Genomic DNA, 9,104 nt, shown 5'->3' on the forward strand with positions numbered 1-9,104 from the left:
ACCATCATGTATATATTACACCGAAAACAAGGTACGCGCTGTTGGCCAACATTTCATGCGCGGTGCACTGTGTCGCTAACTCACGTTTTTCACGTGCACCGTTCACTGTTTCTCACCCCAAAAAAATTGAAACCGGGTGAGAACGCTGAACGTTCAGTCTCTGTATCGCCCCTGCTGCAGATTGACAGCCTCAGTGAATCGCTTGTGACATGTCCAATGCGTCGAATATCCATACCATTCATGAAGTTATAGACTGGATTACAAGATGTGAATGGCCCCAGCGAAACAGTAGACGCATTTGATTCGAAGGTTAGTTTGGACTACAAGTTTGAATCATTTCCAAAGAGCCATCATCAGTGCTTTTATCTACGTGAACGGGTATACCGTTGAATATTTTCTCGAGTGGGCAGACTTCATGAAGTTGTGCAGAGACACGAAAGCTGTGCATATTTCCGTGCATTCGAGCAAGGAAAATACGGACGCGCTCTGTATCACTGGGTGGACGGGTCCAAGCGATACTACGTTCACAAAAGAGCTAGAAATTAGGTAAGTGCTTTCAATATTTGTCGAAATCGTCCGGTCCCGTTAGCAATCCATTTCGAAAAATGTCTATGAAATTGTCATGATTAGAAAATAGTCTCGTGACTTTTTTTTTCCCGTGTGGTTCCGAAAATGCTATTATGGTGCTAATTAAATAGCACCACCCATTTTTTAAGTTTGTCTCCCCCATACACTCCATGCCCCTTACCTCTAGTGGAATATCCCCGAAAGGGAACCCTTTTCTAGGTGGTCCAAGTTTGTTTAAAATTCGGCGATATATATATATATATATATATATATATATATATATATATATATATATATATATATATATGTATGTATCTCCCGAAATAGCACCACTTCAGTTTAAACGTTGTTCACGGTAGTATAACGTGGTGGTGCTAAATCTGGAGTATATATACTATTTTCACAATGTACAGCAGTCAATGGCCGTTGTCATCATCCCCATTTCTTGACCCGACTTCTGTTCCGATTTCCAAACCGGAAATTGGAATCACCAGTCGGAATACCATTTCAGGATTCCAACTTGACAAATGTTTTGGGTTTTTTTTCTGCACGCCACCACAAGAGTAACGTTCCTTTGCTGATTTTTGTGTGGTTTTGGTTTTAAAGATATAACCTTTTCCATGTATTTTCTACAACCAACCGGAATCGGAAATCGTTTTAAAGGATGTTTGTTGTGTCCATTTCGGAAAGACAACCTTTCCACAAACTTAAATCATCTCCCATCTTTTTATCTTTCCATACGTCTTGCCGGTAAAAAACGATTTTGGTCAGTGATTAAAAATTTTAAAAAGTTTCTGAACTGATCAACAGAGCATGTATCTGGATGTGTTCATCGGACTTATTTTGATATATAACAATGTTGAGGCTTTTTGTTTTATTTCGAGGTATGGAAGAGTTGTTTGTCTGTATTAGTTTTCATGATATCGGTATGAACAGGCTTTGCAGGCAAGGATTTCCACAGCTCTCCTACGGTTAACATGTTAGGACATCAGTGAACGTGACTATATGCCGCGGCTCTTTAAACAGGGGAAAAGTATAGTATTTTTACCAAGCAAAACACAAAGAACAAAAATAAGAAAACAAAGAAAACGAAACAAAATAAACGAGAGGGGGAGAGACTGGGAAAACGAAACGAAACGAAACGAATTTTTATTTAACGAGGGTAGTGGAGTAAACACAGCTGCTTTTTTTACATCCAGCCCTCAAGGGCAAAGAAGGTGAAGAAAAGCAAAAAAAGAAAAAAAAACAAAAAAAAAACAACAAAAAACAAAGGCAACACACACACACACACACACACACACACACACACACACACACACACACAATATTATATATGAAAATAAATAGCATACATGAAACCATGCACATTACCTAATTAAGCAAAGAAAGAGAAAAGGTAGTGTAGTAGTTGGGTCAGAGGGCAGTGATTGAGCGGACTGACACCCTTAACGAATGTCAAGGGTTGGGGGTATCGACAGTCTCCTGGGACAGGGCGCTCCAGTCATAAACTGTCCATGGGAAGGCGGCCTGATGTCCGCTCTACTGGGGATCCTGTCGAAGGTTTGCTGGTGGGCTCTTCGATGTCGTTGCTGCTGTTGGTGGAAGTGCGGGCACCTTCCTTTTGCAAGTCCCCTGCTGATCTTGAAAGGTATGGGCAATCTGCCCCTCCTCCTACGGGGTTCCTGGGTTTCCCACCTCTGTGCTTGCAGTAGGTCGGTGGCGCTGGTTGTCCTGGTATCGATTTAGTACAGATCGTGCTGCTCTCCGTTGGACTGCTTCTATCTTGTCCACTACTTTCTTTACAGTCGGGCCCCATGCAGTGCTCGCATATTCGAGTTTAGGGCGTATTGGGGACTTGTAGGCGATGGTCTTGATTTTCGCCTTCCTTGGGTTTCTTTGCAGAAAGCCGAGTGACCTGTTTGCCTTAGTCGCCATACTGTCAATGTGTTTGGTGGCACGAAGATTTGACTGAAGTGTGACACCTAAACATTTCGTTGACGTCACATGTTCCAATGGTAATTGTGCAGTTGGTACTGATGACTGTTGTTGTTCATCATGATGCACATCAGGATACTGCACTTTTCGGTATGGAACTGTATCTCCCATACTTCATCCTAGTCCTCATATCTTTAGAGGTCAGTTTGCAGGGTGTCGTAATCGCTGACGGCTTTGATGTCTGTAAAGAACGGTGTCATCTGCAAAATGTCGGGCAGGAGATATCACAAGAGATGTCACTCGGGATGCAAGGTGTAGACCAGGAATAGGCAAGGACCTAGCACTGACCCCTGTGGTGACCCTGATCTGACGGATGTGTACTCAGACCTCTCTCCGGCCACGATCACAGACTGCCCTCTGCCGTTGAGGAAGTTGGTAGCCTTTCTGATGCCATAGTGATCGAGCTTGTGCAATAGGAGTGAATGGTTCACCTTGTCAAATGCTTCGGTAAAGTCCACCACCACGACGTCAGTTTGGCCTCTCCCCTCAATGTCGGCCGTCAGCTCATCCAGGAACCCCAGAAGCTGTCTCTAGCAGGAGCGGTGTCGGCGAAAACCATGCTATTCATCGCCCAGTATGTAGTTCTCTTCCAGGTGGGTCATGAGCTGGCTCACTATGATGGGTTCCAGTATTTTGTCCAGCACACTGGTCAGAGATACTGGGCGGTAGTGTGCTGGGTTATAGTGTTCACCTTTGTTGTAGATGGGGGTGACGGTTGCCACTCTTCAGTCAGCCGGGACCTAGCCTGAGTCAAGGGAACGCTGGCAGATCCAAGTCAGGGTAACGTCCAAGTTTACCTCGTGGATGCCATGAAGCTTTTGGACGCCACAGTGATGATAGTATCATCCTTGACTGGATAATCCTCCCTACTGCTCTGCATCGTACACTTTGAGTTGATCCGCTGTGTATCTGGCCCCGTCGCCGGAAGTATTTACCTTTCGTGAATTTAGATTGTCCCCCCTTGCAAAATTGTTTTGCACTGACTGCATTGCATACAAGAAATGTTCACATAATTAGGGTCAGTCAGCTTGTTTCATAAGGCAGGACCGTGAACGCTTTGATGTTTAGCAGGTTGAAATCAATTTCTAGCTCATCTTGTTCCTGTACGAACAGAATGGTAAATACCATCAGTCATTCAAAAATAGTTCTGTTGCAATGGGTATTTGATTTAACAGGAGAGAGTGGTAAGAATATGAATCACTTCCAACACCATTTACGGAATGGCTCTTGTGCACAAAGAATAGCAAATTTCAGGGGTTTTTTTTTTGTTTGTTTTTGCCAAACTCCATGCTGAAATTTGTCAATCCCGAAAGGATGCTTTTTCAAGGATAAAGACAAACAGTTTTGGAAGTGAACTTGTAAAGAAATAATTATTAACGACTTAAAATTAAAAAAAATCCTATTGAATGCTGCCTCCGCCCCTTCGCATCCTCCCTTCGACTGTCTAAATACACGGGCTGGTTTTGTTTCCTCCGTCAGTGGTTGATTCATATGCAGTTTATTTAAAGTGATATTTTATCCACTTCAATCTTGAGATTTGTCGACTTCGTCTCTCTCTCTCTCTCTCTCTCTCTCTCTCTCTCTCTCTGTTGTACAAGTGGTCTTAACACACGCAAAACTGGTGTGGGGTCGTTACGGAGAAAGGATTGGAGAAAACGGGGCGGGTGTTGGGTTGGCGGTGGGGTGGGGAATGGGGTTGGGTGTCTGAGACGGGGAAGAGGCAGATAGATTTACAGATATGGGAAACAACAGTAAAGATGTTGCTGCTGGTGGTGATGATACGGGGGATAAAGGATGACAATATCCACATATTTCTTCCTTTGTATTCTTTCGTTTCGAACGCGGAAATAGTTGTAAACTGGTTAGTGAATTTGGGGTGGACTTTACTTTTAATCCCCTATAAAATATAAGATTTTAAGACCGGAGGGGAAAAAATGTAGAGTGATATAACAATGTCATTAATGAGTTTCCAGCTGTTTCCGTCTTCGAAACGAGAGAGTACAGGAAAGAAATGTGGACATTGCCATGGGTGCTTATGTAGCGCCTAACCTCGGTCAAAGACCAAGCTCTGAGTGCTTTATAAACACCAAGTCACTTGCACGACAGCCAGAACAGATAGAATTGACTAAGAATGCATTGATAACACACCTCGAACATCTCTACAATAGTATAAGGCATGGTATGAATCCATTGAAAGGGTAGATAACAACTAGATTTATACATACATACATATATATATATATATATATATATATATTGCGTGGAGAAGGTTCCATGGTTTGTTGGGATTTTTTTCTTCAGAATATTTTTATTCATTTAATTTTTGTTTACGTTGCACAAATCTCAGTATAACTAAACAGTACGAATACAATGCATTACATTAACTTAGTGCATAGCAGGGAAAGAAAGTGTAACAAGACAGAGACGTACACAGAAGAACATAGGGCATACATGGTGCATATTTTACATATTTTTTTGTCACTGTACTAAATATGTACTTCGTCACAAAACCAAAAAAAACGAAAACACACAATAACAAAAAAACAACCCCCCCCCCCAAAAAAAAAAAAAAAAAAAAAACAACAAAAAAACCCAAAAAAAACGTGATCACAAATAAATAAACAAAACTTGGGGCACTTTCTTGGTATGCACAGGTAGGAAATTTCTTCATATGAGTGTCTGTACTGCACATTTTCATCATCTAAATAGGTATTGTAATACACGAAGTATGAATTTGTATCACTGCAAGACAGAGGACTAGACTTTTAGTCGAACATTCGGGAATTTGTCGAAGTAACGAGGGTTTTCTTCCAAAAATACATGTATATAATTATTCAAAGGACAAAGGGTTGTTATGGCGACTATAATTCGGGATTCGAACTTCGAGCCACTTAATCGTCTTAGGACATTCTTCGTCCTCTGTCCCGTCTCCTCTTCTCTCTCCTCTCTCTCTTTCACCACACACACACACACACCAACACACACACAACCACCCACAAACACACACACACTATACACAACATATACACACGTCTTCATTCTCACCTACTCCGTCTGCTGGTATCTCTTTTTTCTTTTCTCTGCTGTATTTGTACTCCTTACACACGACATTATTCGTTAGTTATTGTTTTTACTCTTCACACACCGAATTTCAGTAGTTTGGATCTGCCAGATCTCTCTCTCTTCCTCTTCTCTCTTCTATCTCTCATTATAGTTCTTCAATACATACGTTATTGTATAAGACGAGTATGAACTTCTGATCATATTGTCAGTACAGTTATCTAAACTCTTTGTCGAACATATGGAATTATTCGAAGTGTACACGCAGGTTGTCTTCCAATGTATCTTTGTGGTTGGAAATTGATCAGTAAGTTATATATCTTAAGGCTGTCTTGTTCTTGTACAATGGACAAGCACGTGATAGACATTAGGTCGTGTTCCGCATGAATAATGCATGTTTCGATATTGAAAAAAAAAAAAGAAAAAGAACACACACACACACACACACACACACACACACACACACACACACACACACATACATACACACACACATATACACACAGTCTTTCCACTTCTCACTCTAACTCTCTGTCTCTGCCTGTGTATCTCTTTTTTTTCCTCTTTCTCTGTCTGTATTTGTACCTCCTTTACAACACCGACATTTATTCAGTTAGTTATGCTGATCTGCCCATGATCTCTCTCTCTCTCTCTCTCTCTCTCTCTCTCTCTCTCTCTCTCTCTCTCCGTATGTATACGTATCTATTTACCCACCTTCCTAGTATCAATACTTATTCAGTTAGTCATACCCTTCTGTGTCCATGATCTTGTTTTCCTGAAAGTAACGTAAGTGTTCACAGCGACAAGACTTGTTTTTGTACCCCCCCCCCCCCTCCCTCCCTCCTTACTGCCCCCCCCACCCCCTCCCCAATCCCCTCTCCCCCTGTCCCCACTGCTGCTTGTCGATAATGTTGTTGATGTAGTTAGGAAATTTGGTTCTACTATTTTCGTCTCTCTCTCTCTCTCTCTTTTTTTTTTTTTTTTTCTTTTTAAAGGCGCGGCGACACTGACAGTTACAGCTTTGGACTTGTTTTCTATTTTGATCCAGTGTCCATTTAGTGATCCCGAGTTCCATGCCCCTTGTTTCGATATGGTGTTATGTCCCTTGGGGAAAGTCACCTTTTTTGTTTGTTTTTTTCTCTCCGAGTTACTTATACCCTACTCCCCATCCACTCCAGCCAGGTGTGTGAATGGGAACTTGACTCCGGTCGGGGCAGGTGGTTGGTTAGAAGAAAAGGGTTCGTAGGAGATAGAGGGACTGGGCTTCGGTTTCCCATGCTAAGTCCCTTGGCACAGTGATTAAATAATAATAATAATAATAATCATCATAATCATAATCATAATAAAGAAAAAAACCCAGTCGTTTCTACCCAGGTGGCCATAAAAAAAGCCATGGAACATTTTGAACTTTTGATTCAACTATTATAATTTCCAGTGCACGTCTTGATCGTTGCCTACCATTAATATTCCATGAAATCATGTTTTATATTGAAAATAAAACACACACAAAAAAAAAAAGAAGCTTCAGCTACGCACGACCACCTTCAACATAACTCGAGTTCCCCCCAGTATAACTTTGCATAGCTTTATACTTATAATGACCTCCGAAAACGGAGTATGGCTGCCTACATGGCGGGGGTAAAAATTGGTCATACACACGTAAAAGCCCACTCATGTACATACGAGTGAACGTGGGAGTTGCAGCCCACGAACGATGATGATGATGATGAAGAAGATGAAGATGAGATGATGAAGATGATGATGAAGAAGATGAAGATGAGATGATGAAGATGATGAAGACGATGATGAAGATACCTTTTTTTTAATGTAGCTGTATTCACCTTCCCTGTCTCTTCCCTTTTTCTCGGGCTTCAAGCTGCTTTTTTTTTCTAACTGCCACCCCCCGTTCACCCACAGCCCCACCCCCACCCCCTCGTTCCGCCTCTCCTCCAACACCTCCATCCAACTTCGACCCTGCCTCCACTAACCTTATTCTCCTTTGAGCCTGATCTCCGACAGAGGACAGGCGCTATATATATAAGTAATAATAATAATAATTATTATCATATTTATATAGCGCTGAATCTTGTGCAGAGACAAATCAAAGCGCTTTCGCACCAGTCATTCAAACGCATGCCTAACTCTAAAACTGGAGAGAAAATAGAAAGTATCCATATCATATCATCTTCTCCACCCCCAACCTTTCTCCCCTCTTTCTGACAGGAACAAAAGATCTCGAGGGCATGAGCAACAATCCGGACGTAAATGAATAGTTTTAGATAAAACCCCTTGATTTAGATAAATAAACGAATAAAATAGGTAACTAATGAATAAATCAATACCATTGTGGACTTGAAAATATTGAAATAAGCCTAGCTAAGTATCGAGCAAGCCAGAATTTTGATCGATACGGGCAGCTCGCTGGGAAAGTTTCTTTTCGAAGTACACAGCTATGCAAAACTCCCCCCAAAACTGTTGGCTAATAATTGAACTGAACTGATAAATTGTGTTACAGTATGAGAAGGAAATAAAAATCAGAAGAAAGACAAAATCGCCCAACTGCCAAATTGCGATACGTTTTGATTCAGAAAAAAAAATGAACAAGAATAAGAAGCGACATTGGACAACAAAGGTTAACGATCGATTAGGATGAATAAATAAATAAATAAATAAATAAATAATAAAGAAGAAAATAACGACTATTCACGGAAACAAAAGGGGTCTGGAGAAATTTAGCCTTTTTGCAGGACAACTTGATCAGAGGAACGACACACGGAGGCGTATGGGGGGAAAAAAAAAGAAGGAAATAAATAAATGAACAAATACGGTGAATAAGGAAGCACTGAGGTTGCAAAGCAAATAGGAAAAGATCTCTGTGGGTTGCGTTCACAATAATATCAACATTCAGTGGGGAAAGCGAATACAAATAAAGACATAAGACGAAACGCAATTCCGATATTATCGGTGTAGCTTTGATGACCCATGTACGATTGTTGTTTTTTTTTTGTTTTTTGTTGTTGTTGTGAATAATGAAAAGAAGTGATGGCAACTGTCTCTCTATTTCTCTCCCTGTCTGTCTGTCTCTCTCTCTCTCTCTCTCTCTCTATATATATATATATATATATATAGTATGTGTGTGTGTGAATGTGTGTGTGTGTGTGTGTGTGTGTGTGTGTGTGTCAGCGAATAAACACACACGAGTAAACAAATAAATAAATAAGTAGTCAGACAAAACAACAGCAGCAACAAATGAATACAATACAATTCCTTACAAATAACAGCGGCAAATGAAGTAGGAAGGGAAGGAACTCCCCAGACTGCATACTGAAAATCAGCAATAATTCATAAAAAAAAAGAATTTAAAAAAAAGGTTACAATTCCATGCTATCATTATTTTAGTTCAATTAATTCACTATTATAATTCTGTTTGTTGTTGTTGTTGTTGTTGTTTTTTTGTTTTGTTTTGTTTTTGTTTTTTTGGG

The sequence above is a fragment of the Babylonia areolata genome, chromosome 23, assembly GCF_041734735.1.
Source record: "Babylonia areolata isolate BAREFJ2019XMU chromosome 23, ASM4173473v1, whole genome shotgun sequence".
Classification (NCBI taxonomy): Eukaryota; Metazoa; Mollusca; class Gastropoda; order Neogastropoda; family Buccinidae; genus Babylonia; species Babylonia areolata.